The sequence below is a fragment of the Leptosomus discolor genome, chromosome 6, assembly GCF_034619465.1.
Source record: "Leptosomus discolor isolate bLepDis1 chromosome 6, bLepDis1.hap2, whole genome shotgun sequence".
NCBI classification, from domain to species: domain Eukaryota; kingdom Metazoa; phylum Chordata; class Aves; order Leptosomiformes; family Leptosomidae; genus Leptosomus; species Leptosomus discolor.
Window position 1 is genome coordinate 25,360,939 of NC_141396.1, and position 14,093 is coordinate 25,375,031.

Sequence of the window (14,093 nt, forward strand, 5' to 3'; positions counted from 1 at the left end):
AAAAACCCTATGATGTTGTAAGGGCACACAAATAAGAAATGAGACCTGAGTAGATCAGGCCTGCTGGTGGTAGCCCAGGCCTATGCTGAGGAAAAGTTTCTCAGTAGCACACAAGAAGAATGACTTCCTGGCACCTTGACATGGCTGGTTCTGACCACAGAGACAAGCCACTTGAAGGATAAGCCCTGTAAGCCACCTATTTAAATGAAAAGGATGTTGGTAGACTGCTTGGGTAGCTCTGCATAAGTATCTACATTATAGAATCATAGAATTGTTGGAATAGACCTCTAAGATCATTAAGTCCAACCATTGACTTAATACCACCATGCCCACTAAACTATAGGTAGAAGCGCTACATCAACACATTTTTTAAACACCTCCAGGGATGGTGACTCCACCACTTCCCCGGGCAGCCTGTTCCAGTGTTTGACCACTCTTTCAGTAAAGAAATTTTTCCAGATGTCCAATCTAAACCTCCCCTGGTGCAAGTTGAGGCCATTTCCTCTTGTGCTGCCACTTGTTACTTAGGAGAAGAAACCGACCCCCAGCTCACTACAACCTTCTTTCAGGTAGTTGTAGAGAGCGATAAGGTCTCCCCTCAGCCTCCTCTTCTCCAGTCTAAACAACCCCAGTTCCCTCAGCTCCTCCTCATCAGACCTGTTCTCCAGACCCTTCACCAGCTTCGTTGCCCTTCTCTGGACACGCTTCAGCACCTCGATGTCTTTCTTGTAGTGAGGGGCCCAAAACTACACACAGTATTCGAGGTGCAGCCTCACCAGTGCCGAGTACAGGGGCACGATCACCTCCCTACTCCTGCTGGCCACACTATTTCTGATACAGGCCAGGATGCTGTTGGCCTTCTTGGCCACCTGGGCATACTACTGGCTCATGTTCAGCTGGCTGTCAGCCACTACCGCCAGGTCCTTTTCAGCTGGGCAGCTTTCCAGCCACTCATCCCCAAGCTTGGAGTGCTGCATGGGGTTGTTGTCACCCAAGTGCAGCACCCGGCACTTGGCCTTGTTGAACCTCATATAGTTGGCCTCAGTTCATCGATCCAGCCTGTCCAGGTCCTTCTGCAGATAAACAGAAGGACTTCCTACCCTCGAGCAGATAAACACTCCCACCCAATTTAGTGTTGTCTGCAGACTTACTGAGGGAGCACTCAATCACAGCTTCTGACCAGCCGCCAGCTGGATTTAACTCCTTTCACCACAACTCTCTGTGCTCAGCCATCCAGCCAGTTTTTAAACTAGCTTAGAGTGCACCTGTCTAGGCCGTGAGCTGCCAGCTTTCTTAGGAGAATGCCATGGGAGACTGTGTCAAAGGCTTTACTAAAGTCCAGGTAGATGATGTGCACAGCCTTCCCCTCAACGACTAGGCGGGTCACCTGGTCATAGAAGGAGATCAGGTTGGTTAAGCAGGATCTGCCCTTCATGCTGGCTGGGCCTGAGTCCCTGGTTGTCTGCACATGCCATGTGAGTGCCCTCAAGATGAACCCGCTTCATAATCTTCCCTGGTACCGACATCAGGCTGATGGACCTGTAGTTGCCCAGATCCTCCTTCCCAGCCCTTCTTGTAGATGGGCATCACATTGGCAAGCCTTTGCTGAGCTGCACTGGGTTTCTGACCTGAACACCACTGCAGAGCCATCTGGATTCCTTAACTTTTCAGTTTAGGGCCTGATCTCTATGCTAGGCTGGGTGAGGGTAGAAGCTGAGCCTCCACAGTCCTCTAGGGAGAAAGGGAGGAGGTGCTGTTTTCTGCCTTTCTCACATCTCCAGGGTAATGGTGGGACAGAAATTCCAGGATGAGACAAGAGACCATCTTGGGTAAGTGCCCTGATTTTATTACACCTGTTTGAAGTTGGGGAAGGCAGGAGAACGTGGGCAGCTTGTAGGGAATGTATGCTATATGGCAATGGACAACTAAGCAGGAGGTGCCCATTGCAGAAACTTTGCGCTCAAAGGCCAGAAATGGCTTCCAGGATCCCTTCATTCCATATCACCCACAATCATGAGAAAAAACCCGACCACTCTAACCAACAGTTTTGCAGACTTTGCTCATTGTTTGCATAGTATTGACTACTGTATATGCCTGTACACTGACGGTGACACATCTTAGCTCACTAGCAGCCAAGAGTGAGGCATACAGTCTCAGCAAGCAGTATTCTACACGTGTCATCACTAGTGCACAGTATGCGCACAACCTAAACTCACTCTGACAGCCATCTGCATGCGACTGCTCACATTTGTGTTCCCACTAGTACCTTCCCCACCTGTATCAAATTTCATAGCACCATTTTCAAAGTGTTGCCACACAGGCTGGAAAGATAAATCTTGTCTATTACTATGCATTCCTGGACATAACGACAGGTGACAAGAATTCAGGTTATTGAGCTTACATGGGATCTCACAGAATTCTTCCTTCTCTCTAGCATCCCTCTTATGCTTTCCCCTCAGCTTTGTATATTAGTCATACTGCTGGCTCACAAAGGCATAAGATCACATTTCTCTTCTGATGCTGCCGCCCTAACTCGGAAAACATAAGCCTCGGCACATTCCTGCAGCCTCTTCAGTAACCTGGATGGTCCATTCACTTAGGTGGGAAGGTCACTGACTGCTTTTTCCTGGTGCGTAGTTTCTGGACATCATGCAGCCTCATTCTAACTTTTTGGATATGGTAGTATTGGAATTCCTTTGTTGGAGTTCACTTGGGAAAAGAGGATGCTCATCTATTCCAAGATAAAGCTTATCAGTGTAACTGGACGCTTTCTTCACGACTTCTATAGTAATCAGTGTATGTGGAAGGATATTTACAAAATAAGGGACATGTGAACAATCCAGCCTTTTCAGAGAGCCTGGGCTGGGACGCACCGGAACTGCGGAAAGCATAAACAACTTCCGGTGCAGAGGGCATCAACATCTTGCAGGTGCAGAAGAAGAGACAGCCACCATTAATGACGCAGTTTTAATTCCTGAAGAAGATGGGTGTGAACATCTGTGAACGTGGCTTGAACATGACTCGCAATATGGCCAATCGGGTTGGACTATGGGCCGATTATTTGTGATGAAGCCAATCAGTATTTATTGGGTGTGGTCGAGGGTTATATATTGCACTGAAAAACACGGAAATAAAGGTTCACTTGTTAGATCACATTGATCGTGCCAGTGTCCTCACGCAGCTCCCGCAAGTGTAGGCCAGCAAGACCATACGTTGGTGTCTCTTCTCATTCGTGCAATTAAAAGAGACAGATGGGAGCATTGTATTTGGTGTATGAGAGTCTGCATGACCCTAGGAACCTCTAGCTGATACAGACTATGCAGGGCTAGAAAACTGATGTTACAGACTTCCTCTATGCCATGCTGATTTTCCCTCTTGAAGGAGCTGGGGCTGCCAGACATCACAGTGGTGTGGCTATCCTCTAGATGTCCTCTAACAGGTTTCTGGAACACTGGGGGCTGTGACTAATTAATTAACTGATACAATGTGTGAGACTGCTTTTACAGAGCATACCTGAGAGGTCATGTTAGACATGAAGCATTGATTAAGGGATTACAATACCTGCAGAGAACTAGAATGGCCTGTGGCTGGAGCTGGTAAGGGACAGTTGTGGAGCCAGTTTGGAGATCAGCCTATCTACATAAACAGGACTTGGAGCTAGGGTTCTCTCTCTGATACGGAGGTACTATAGATGTACTCTAGGTGTCTGTCTCAGAACCTCAATGACAATTATAGTGACTCTAAATTGAAAGAACATTAAGCATGCTAGGTAAGGCATGGAAAATAATAAAGTGCCAGAATGGAGGTTGCCTCTACAATCTTGGTTCTGTGTGTTTAGTTCATGGACATGATGACAATCTTGACAGTGACAGAACTTGAAGATCAATTAATATCACTTCTGTGATATTTGGTACAGAATCTGCAACAGAATGAATGCCAAGGGACCACAATTTGTCACGTATAAAACCAAGGTAGTACAATCTAGCAAAGTAGCATATTTTTTCTTCATGCATACAGAATATGCAGAAGTCTGATACAAAATGAGAAACTTGTAGTGGTTTCTGTATCAAGTTAGAGGACTAAAAGCAATAAATGATTGTAATTTAAGGTAATAATAAAAATGCACTTCTAAACCAATAAATTTTGAATTCTAGGTATTAGTACTGAAAGCATACAGAAAAATTACCCAGTTGTGGTTACAAATATGGAAGTGCACCTGGAAACACATTGGTTTACAATTTTATAATCAGTGACAAACTGCAATAACTCAGAAATAGGATGAACAGGATGACCTTTATTCTGTGTAGTAAAATCTGAATAGAAAATTGAAATAAAATTATTTTCTAGAGGTATTAGACTGGGAAGTTTGGTAGAATTAATGTGATGTGACACTATATGGATATGTTAATTGGATACCTTCATTTTTACTGTTCAAACAAGCATAAAGTGGCCTGGACCTGCTTTAAGGTAGCCAGTGAAAAAAACCTCTCCAAATGGTACAAAGCTGAAGATCTGTTTAGTTGAAGATGTTTAGTCTGGCTTGGGAGGTGGGGAGAGGCAAGGTTAGTATGGACTATACTTCTGTGCCACTGTTTTTTCTTTGGCCTCAGGACCACAGCTTGTGGAACTTCTTGTAGAAATCTCTTGATCTTACGTATTCACCTCTCTCCAAGAGGTTTGTAAAGCAATAGTGTGTTTGACAAGAGAAGGTGAAAGTGCTGTAAGAGCCCAAACTTTTGTCCATTAAGTTTGTATTTTCCATTCCACAAGAGGGAAAAGGCTTTTCATTTTTCATTACACACAGAGAAGTGATCGTCATTCTTGGGTTTTATCCCCATTCCTGAGTGGTATTAGCAAGATAGGTAACCTTTCAAGCTATCCTCAGTGTAATTAACTGTAAAATTGGGATATTAATGCCTAATTGAGATGGGTATAGTAGGGCTTAATTGATTATTATATGTAGAATGTCATGAAATTTGCAGGTGAATGACACTTTAGAAATACTAGGTATGACTTTCTTTATATTTTAAAATAACCAGTATAAATAACACTAAGAACTGATCATTATGAGCAATTTTTACAAACACTTTTACTTATAATTTTCCCACTGAAAGACAAGTTATAATACTGTACATTGAATACAATTTTAAACAGTAAAAGTGGAAGGTAATTAATGTGCATTTCCATTCACTAGAAGGAGAAGATTAACATTAATAAAATTTCCTTGTAGTTAAAACTTTGAAAATATTTTCCATATGTCAGTTTCTGGGCCTGTATGATGAAAATACATATATTAATGTAAGCAGACATTAAGCTTAAAATACAATCTCTAAAATCTTTCAGTGGACTTGTCAAGTCATCTTTTTGCTCCCTTACCTGTTTAGTGGTTGATGAATGTTTTTGTCGTTGCTCTTCTGCTTAAACAGAACAATTTTTAATTAGTACTATAGAACAGACACCCTCAAACTTTTCAGGTAACAAAAGACCTGTGGTTATCTTCTAATTAGAACTTTGTTCTGTTTGTGACAGTGTGGACAGTTCTGTAGCCTCATTAACATAGGCATTTTTTCATGATGAAAAATTAACAGTAGGGAAGAACTGAATTTAGTATCTTGCTATCCTTTCATATGATTTATAATAAGCAGAAATACTCTCCATGCTGCTGCATCTTTGAAGTTAGTTTTTCTTCACTTCATGAAGAGTTTAATGATTTTTCAGTCTTTTTTTTTTTTTTATTTGTACTAAATGTAAGATCAAAGAAAGGAGAAAAGTATCGAAGTTAGCCATTAGGTCCAAGGTAGTCAGGACCTTCAATGAGAGGCTCCACTTGCTGTATCCAGGCTGTTGTATCTGAAGTAAATGTGAAACTGCATTTTGAGATTACATGGCTTCAGTGCCATGTCTGAGGTGCCAGAGAGCCAGAAGGCTAGGTGAAACCTTTCCTGGCTGTGTATCACCAGTAGCATGTGAACTAGAGTGCTTGTTCTCAAGAGAAGAAAATGAAGTTTTAATTCCTAAAAAGCTTATTATATTATCAATAAATATTTTAATAGGAGGTTAATGAATTGACATAAGGTTAAACAAGCCAACAGACACTACTTATAGCCATCCATGACTGCTACTGCATAAACTCATCTTCAACACACGGTTCTCAAGCTGTAAAATTTTGCAGATTCTCTTACTTACTGTTAGTACTGCTTTGAAAACTATCCACAAACAGAACCTCCTTATGAAGTACAGCCTAATGGTTGTTTCTTTCTTTTTCTTCTTGTTTTAGTAGTGAAGTCTAAGACAGCTGACAAACTGGGAAAAAATGCTAGAAACTTGGCTGGCTAATATGGATATTTCTGTCCCTTCATTGTCAGAATTAACTGTGCATATTTCTTAAGAGTTTTGAGCGAGAATAAAGTAGTTTTTGTTGGTTACTGCCAGTTCTCTAAGAGCTCAATTTGCAAAGCTGTGTTTTATTCCTCTGTCCTGTAGTCCTGATCCATGATGATACTTGTTATGACAGCTTCCTTTTGGCTGGATTCTGTCACAGAAATCAAGTTACTGCACCAAAAATAAACAAAGGTTTGTTTTTTTTTTTCTCAGAGAAAGAGCAAAACAATTAATTTGCAAAAGTTTTATGAATAATATTTTAAACTTCCTGAACCTTTTCTCTTTGGCTTGGTGTGAAGTCTTTTGTAATATTGCTGTGACTGAATTTTAAAAACACAGCATCATCCATGACTAGATCTTTTTTAGCCTTCACTTTCTATTACAGAATTCACCCAGCCATGTCTTAACAAGGTACAGAATCTTCAATAAGTGACCCAAATGTAGCATGGTAGTCTAACTCACTACATAATCATGTGAACTATTATGTCACTTAGGTACACCAGTATAAACATTTGTGCTGGTTTTGGCTGGGATAGAGTTAATTTTCTTCATAGTAGCTAGTTTTGGATTTGTGCTGAAAACAGTGTTGATAACACAGGGATGTTTTGGTTACTGCTGAGGAGTGCTTACACAGAGCCAAGGCCTTTTCTGCTTCTCACACTGCCCCACCAGTGAGTAGGCTGGGGGTGCACAAGAAGCTGGGAGGGGACACAGCTGGGATAGCTGACCGCAACTGATCAAAGGGGTATTCTATACCATATGACATCATGTTCAACATACAAAGTGGGGGGGAAGGAGAAGTGATGGCATTTGTCTTCCCAAGTAACCGTTATGCGTGATAGAGCCCTACTGTCCTGGAGGTGGCTGAACTCCTGCCTGCCAGTGGGAAGTGGTGAATGAATTCCTTGTTTTGCTGTGCTTGAGTGCACGGCTTTTGCTTTACCTATTAAACTGTCTTTCTCAACCCACGAGTTTTCTCACTTTCACATTTCTGATTCTCTCCTCCATCCCACCAGGATTGAGTGAGTGGCTGGGTGGTGCTTAGTTGCCAGCTGGGGTTAAACCACAACACCATTACTAGAAAGAAATCCCCAACCAGAACCCTGTGGTGTTTTTCGGTTTTGGCAAGTTAATGGTATTAAAATGTGCTACACTGTCAACTTTGATACTGAAGACCTTACACCATCGTGGTGTAACTAATGCTATCTCAGTTCTGATCTGGAGACAAAAGCCTGGGAGAGTTTGAAGTGTTTTTATTCTTTATGTCCATTCAATCACTGCTCTTTTTTTTGCAAATATGCCAACTCTGGTATATATTTCTATGCTGATTTTGTAATGTGGACATCTCTCTGCTGGAACTGAAATAGTTTTTTCCTAATTAGTCATATATGTTATCCAACACCATCAGCTGACAGTAGCTTCCAGCATATATGTTATCCAACACCATCATCTGACTGAGATTCCAGCAAGAAACCTAAGCATGGAAAGCTTTATATTCTGTTGTTAACAATCCATCTTCATTTTTACTTGAGAGCAACAATTACTAATCTGAAGTTCTGAAGTGTTCTCTTGTGAATGTCAAAAAGGTCCCCAGTATGATAGCCAAATATCAGCACATTTTCAGATACTTTTATATGTGTGGAGTCAAAGTTGGATTCCAAAATTGAGACAAGAATTTCCTTAAGTTTAGCATTGGTCTGTAATAAACTCTGCAGTATAAACAGGAAGTGCCTTTGGTTTGCGTCTGCTACTTCTTTTGTTTTTCTCACCAAAGAAGGCTTATAAAAATTTTTTTTTTGTTATTTGGAGAGATGGCTTGGAGACTAAAACATAACATACAGCTTATGGAGTACCACCCTGTTCTCAATAACGAAGCATTACAGTGGCTCAGCTTTCCTTCTTTTCACTTTGCCACTTGGATAGGGAAAAGAACAGGTTTTTGGAAAGAAGGAGTAGGATAGTATTTGGAAAGTTGTAATTAATCTTAATATCACAAGACAGCCTAACCCACAAGTTAGAATTTTTTATCTGTATTTTCTGTTCACAGTAATGCCATTTTCTTGTTAAAGAGTGGTTCCTGTAGAAAATACCTTACCAACTTGTCCTGGTTTGGCTGGGATAGAATCATAGCCCAGCCATGCTAGGCAGGCTCAAGTCAGCCATGGCAGCTGACCTGAGTTAGCTACAGGTGTAGCCCAACCCATAATGTCATGGTGATTGTAAAGGGGGGAAGGTTTGCTGAGGAGAGAGAGCTCCTGGGGGGGGTTCCTGGTGTGTGTGGGGGTGTGTGTGGGGGTGTGTGTGGGGGGGGTGGTGGGGGTGTGTGTGTGTGTTATTCGCTTGGCTGAGTATAACTCTGTATATCTCTGGTGGTATTGGTGTTATCTTGTTATGATCTGTTCTCACTTCCACCCACGGGTCTGCTCTCTTTTTTTTTCCCGATTCCCTCCCTGGCTGGTGAGGGGTTGTTGGGCAATAGAGTGACTGTTACAGTTTAGCCCTGGGTACAGGCTAAAGGTAGACACAACTGCACTGGGCTTCTTTGTTCTTCTACTAGCTTACACGTGACTTTAGTTCTTGAAGAAACAAGAACTAGAAGAAACCTGTTCTTCTGGAACAGGTTGCCCAGAGAAGCTGTGGCTGCCCCCTCCCTGGCAGTGTTCAAGGCCAGGTTGGATGGAGCTTTGAGCAACCTGATCTAGTGGAAGGTGTCCATGCCCATGGCAGGGGGGTTGGAACTAGATGGTCTTTACGGTTCCTTCCAACCCAAACCATTCTATGATTTTCTGATGATTGTGTCACTGAATTGTGCTAGATGCAGGACGGAAGAACTTAGGACAAAAATGTCTTGAAGGACTAGCAGGTACTATAGAAGCTACAGCTTACAATTAAGCACTCTTTCTGCTTCATCTTACCTAGGAAAGGGGATTATGCATGTTGTTGGATTTGAAGGATTTCTAAGTTACTATATTTGCATGCAAGGAGAGTGGAATAGAGGAGTAATACATTAAAGTCACCAGCAGGAAGATTCAAGAAGAGTCAAATTTAGCTGAACCACCTTAATTTCTCATATATTTTATCTCACTTTCAAAAAAGTGTAAAACCTGTTACTTGTCGTTATCAGGTTTTACATATATCTTTCTATATTGACAATATATTGCTTGAGGAGACTCTACCTCTGTAACTTTCAGCTTTCAGCTCTTCCCTCTTGCATCATGTGTGTGCATGTTCTTTTCCTAGTGATGTCTCCAGATGATGCAGAATTAATGCTAGCTGAGCTATATTTATCCCTCCTTGCCCAGAAGGATGGGTGGATGAAAGTAGTGAGTAATGGGGAAAAGTTGCTGTTTAACAAACTGCAGAGGATGGTGGCTTTTGTTTGAGATCTGTTCTTTCATAGCCATCCAAATTGTTAGCAACTTCCATACATTTCTGTGGGAGTATTTGGTACTTAAAAAGTATAGTGGAAAATAGCAACTGGCTTTAGAACTGAGACATAGGAAACTAAAACTCTTTTGCTTCTTAAAATACAGAAGTTATTCCATATTGAGCTGTACTACTTTGATTTCTGATTGGACTCTTCAACAGCAGTATTGTCTATCTGTTATCTGTGTGGAAGGCTGTGGTTTTGTCCTTTGCTGGTATAACCAGCTCAGAGATGTAAGATTAAAAAATGGGGCCATGAGAAGCAGGAAAGGAAGATGTTTGCTAGTGTCAGGTATTTCCACACCTTGGCTTGAACTCCGTCCTGATCATACAATCTTCTGTTGGGGTAAAGACACCTTTTAGGAGCATAGGGTGGAAGGGGCATAGGACCCCTTCTAATATGTAATTTCAATAGTATATGCCAATTATAGATAGGTCTCTCTTATTATGCAGTGTTGTTGGCAAAGTAAGATGCAGATTGTGCCTCCTTGGATTAATCAGATGAATATAGTTCCTTCTGGGAAAAAAAAAATCACAAAACAAAATCACTTCTGGCTTGTCTGGTATTTCAGTTCTACAGTGAACTGCCAAGTCAACTAGAACAAGAGACATCAGCTCAGCTGCAAGTTCCTCTGGCCTCTGCAGCCACTTCCTTTGTTGTTTGATCTTTGTATTCAAGCATTTCCTGCAATAATTTTATTTTGTCTTTGTGTGACAGACAGTCGCTGCCCCAGACTGTGACAGAGACCTGGAACAAGAAAATACCTCACTGAACTTCTAAAACCTCAAATCTATTATTTAGAATAGAACTGCAATGTTGGATGGCCTCAAATTAGACTTTATCCTAGCTTTAATCCTTTTTCTTTTTCTTTTTTTCCCCAGCTCCAGTTGTTGCATTCTTATGAGTAAGCAAGCATTGATGCACAAAGATGTACAGTTGCTTCAATATTGCAATTTACTTTCCCACGGTAATGCAGGCAGCCAGCCTGAAATTCACTTATACGTAATGGATTGTAGGGAAGCACAGCACTTCAGGTTTGTTGTGAGTCAGTCATTTTAGGCTTCGAAAAACATCATGTCTGTGTATGTGTGCAACATATAATTACAGGAGAAGCAGTAGCAACAGCTTTCATACAAAGATTACTGAATTCTTGCAAATTAAAAATTTCTTATGATCTTTCGTTAAGTGTTCTGTGCCTTCATGGTTAGCAACAGGTATTTGAACTTGGCAGGAGGATAATCCTGGCATCCTTTTTGTTGGCTTTTTGAAAAAAAAACCACACACATTTAGATTGCATGAATTATAAGCTATTGAAAAATACCATTTCTTGTCCTTGGTTTGTGCTATACATTTAGTTTTCACAACATGTCAAAATCATGCAATAATCGACAGAGCTTGTGGATGCCCCATGTCAGCATCTTTATTCTGTGTGCTATATACTCTAGGTGGGACTCGCAGAGAATCGTAATCACCCTTCAGTTTGGAATATGCTTTTGCCTGCAAGTATTTTCCACTGGGATCGAAGAAACGATGGTTCTACATTTGCTTCTTTTCCTGACTGGAAATAGTATTTTTTATTATATAATACCTACTGTGCACTTACACTGAATAGAGCAAACCAAGGCAGAGTACTGTCTACAGTCAGGGTATCAGCCTCGGTCTTGGGAGGTGTCTGTTCAGTTCCCTAGCTGACTACAGGCAATGAAATTAAGTTTTTATACAAATAAATTATCCTTTTTGTACCTCAGTTCCTTTTCTGTAGGATAGGAGGAAGAGGATTTTCTATTTTCCTGGCATAGGGTGAGAATAAATGCATTCAAAAAATGCCAGGTGCTCTGGTAATACGGTGCATTGAATAGCTTAGTGGTATTTTACCTGGTTGAGTTAAATTTACTTAGCTCTGTTCATTCCATAGTCTAAAGGAAACAGACTCCTGCATATTAGGAAAAAACCCAACAAAACCAACCCTGTACCATAACCTATATTATGAGAAGCAGATTTAAATTGCACAATTAATTGTTGCTACGTCTCAGTTGTTTAGCGCATCACTTATTAAACATAATTCTAGCCTAATAGCTATAGTGTGCTATATAATGTAACATAAGGGATTTTTAATAGTATTTGGGCCATACTGTAGTCGACAAAACTGTCATTAACTTCAGTGGAAGCCAGATGAGATTACTGGATAAAAATTTCAGGAAAGTTTGGGTGATATATATATTTTTTTTTTTTTCCTTCTGTCATCAAAGCTTTTATGTTGTTCTGTTTTTTTGAAAACTCTTAGCTTATAGTATATTGCATTATAAAGCCTATACAAATACTTACCTTGGACGAATGCTAACAAGGTTACAAAATGAAGCTTTCCAAAGACATCAGAAAATGCTGAACTTCAAGGTGCCTTTGCAACAGAACAGTGAGCGAGCTTATGTCAGAGCTGCATTCATTCAGTTACCATGCAGCCTCACTCATACCACACTGCTGCCATATAGTGGGAGAATAACTACTAAATATATCTCAGAGGTGATTTTAGACATAATTCTGCTTTGCTTGGGGACAGGGGAGGAATCAAAGAGCCAAAATGCAAGAAGTTTTCTTAGGAAGTATATCAAACTGGACACTACTTCTGTGTGGCAGGAAAGGCTAAAAAAGCAAAAATTCTAGATGAAAGTAAAAATATTAACCCTCTTTTTTTTTCTCATAGGAGTCTCCAGAAGAATGGAAAAATGCAAATCAAGGCTATAGTTAACAGCAGGAAACTCAAAGCAAACTCAGAGGTATTATATGGGCCTATGGTAGCATAGGATAACCAATTTTCATTGGCTGCTTTTCTGGACAAATGTATCCTGCAGAGTTTCAAACACACAACTGTGGGCATATACTTCTGGAAAAAAAAATCACTTTACTGTCATTTGGATGTTTTTCAAGTTTTATAGCACTATATCACACTGTTATACTGATATAGTTCAAGAAAAGGTGTACTAGTGAATTGAGTGTACATGCATCACTTGCTTTTTGGATCCCTTTAACTTGTTTATCATTGGCTGTTAAGTGTCTTTGTAAGTGGAATATAAGAAATAGGTGGAGATATGAAAATAGAAACCTAATTTCCAGGAGTTCGGTTTAGGAATGGCAAATGACATCATCGTTACTGTATTTCTTTCTCTCTTTGTCAAAAAGATTAAACTACATACTTTACTTTATCTTCTTTCTATGATGTTTGTTTTTTTTTTTTTTCCTATGTGTTTCACAGCAGAGTGTGCTAGTGATGCTATGTCCTGGGAGACATCTGAAGTTATTAGTTTGGACATTAAACACCATCTTTTACTGTTTACAATTAAAAAGAGGTCTAAGTGAAGCTATGTATGAAGAAAATGTTCCTCTGGTAATGTGACAAAAATGTCTGTACTACAGTCAATCTCTTTCAGCTTTGATTCAGTTTGTATTAAACATTGTATTGCTGTGGATACTTATCAACAAATATTTTGACAAAACGTTTTTATTGTGAGCATCAACAAAATGAGTTACATGGGTAAACTGTAAGCCAAATTTTCTGACAGTCAAGTTGGAAGAATTCTGTGACTTGGCTGGGATATTTTGGTTTTGTGTTTTTTCTTTTTTTTTCTTTCTGAAATGTTTTGCTTCAGAAAACTCACTTTGTTCAAGCACACTGTCAGGAGAAATTATGTATTTTTTTAAGATGACAATAGTTTGTTGTTTGGCTTACTCTGAAATGTAAGATAATTGTATTCATGCACATGCAGACATACATGCATAGTGTGCTGTAAGCTGGAAAACAGACCATTTTGATTAACTCAGTCTGAAATATTTTTATTACTTTCAGTTAATAAAACATTCAGGATTGCTACTTTTTTCTTTTTAGAAACCTTCAATGTTCTTTTAAGATAGGTGAACACCTGTATACATAGGTTTTATATAAAATTATAGAATTCATTTGGTCTTGGTGCTATGCCAAATCTACTGGTGTGTATTAGGGAATTATTTTAATCAGCTAGTCAATGAGATTTCATAATATTAGCTGTGTGTACGTTTTAGGTTAATGACTGCTAAAATGACTTAAAGCTCTGTCATTATCTGAAGAACTCAGAAAAAGGGACAGATCTGATGGGTATCTGCCATGGCTCAAATAAATTGCTTCCAAGTTGTTTGGAGGCTGGTTTACAGGTATCATCTTATTTTGAACAGATAATGCTCTTTATTCAAGGAATGGGTCTCCTCAACTTGTAATACATGAATATGCTCAGTATATTTTTTTATATATACACAT